Raw genomic sequence first — 627 nt, 5'->3', positions numbered from 1 at the left:
TCCATTTGATAATGGATTGTTGCTGTGCACGGCCTACTTTATGGCTTGCGGGGCCAGATAACACCCAGCTCATGATGGGCAGCTCTGGTCTCATGGTGACTTGGTGGCCCATCGTCAAACGTTCAGTTTCCACTAAGGCCCAATATCAGGCTAAGAGCTGTCTCTCAAAGGGAGAATAGTTGTCCGCAGATGAAGGCAAAGCCTTACTCCAAAATCCCAATGGCCTCCGCTGTGATTCCCCTATGGGGGCCTGCCAGAGACTCCAAACAGCATCTTTATCTGCCACTGATACCTCAAGCACCATCAGGTCTGCTGGATCATATGGCCCAAGGGAGTAGAGCAGCTTGTACAGCAGCCTGGACCTGTTGAAGGGCCCTTTCCTATTCCAGACCCCACTCAAACGTCACTCAAAGGCCTTCCAAGTCACTTGATATATGGGTTGTAGTAACACACCTAGATGAGGAATGTGCCGCCTCCAGAATCCAAACAGGCCCACCAAGCCTTGTGCTTCTTTCTTGGTGGAGGGAGGGGCCAAATGCAACAACTTATTCTTCACCTTAGAAGGAATGTCTCTGCATGCTCCACACCACTGAACTCCTAGAAATTTCACTGAGGTAGAAGGCCCTT

Source organism: Nannospalax galili, unplaced genomic scaffold, assembly GCF_000622305.1.
Source record: "Nannospalax galili isolate Female #2095 unplaced genomic scaffold, S.galili_v1.0 scaffold136, whole genome shotgun sequence".
Lineage (NCBI taxonomy): Eukaryota > Metazoa > Chordata > Mammalia > Rodentia > Spalacidae > Nannospalax > Nannospalax galili.
This window is presented reverse-complemented; position numbering follows the sequence as displayed.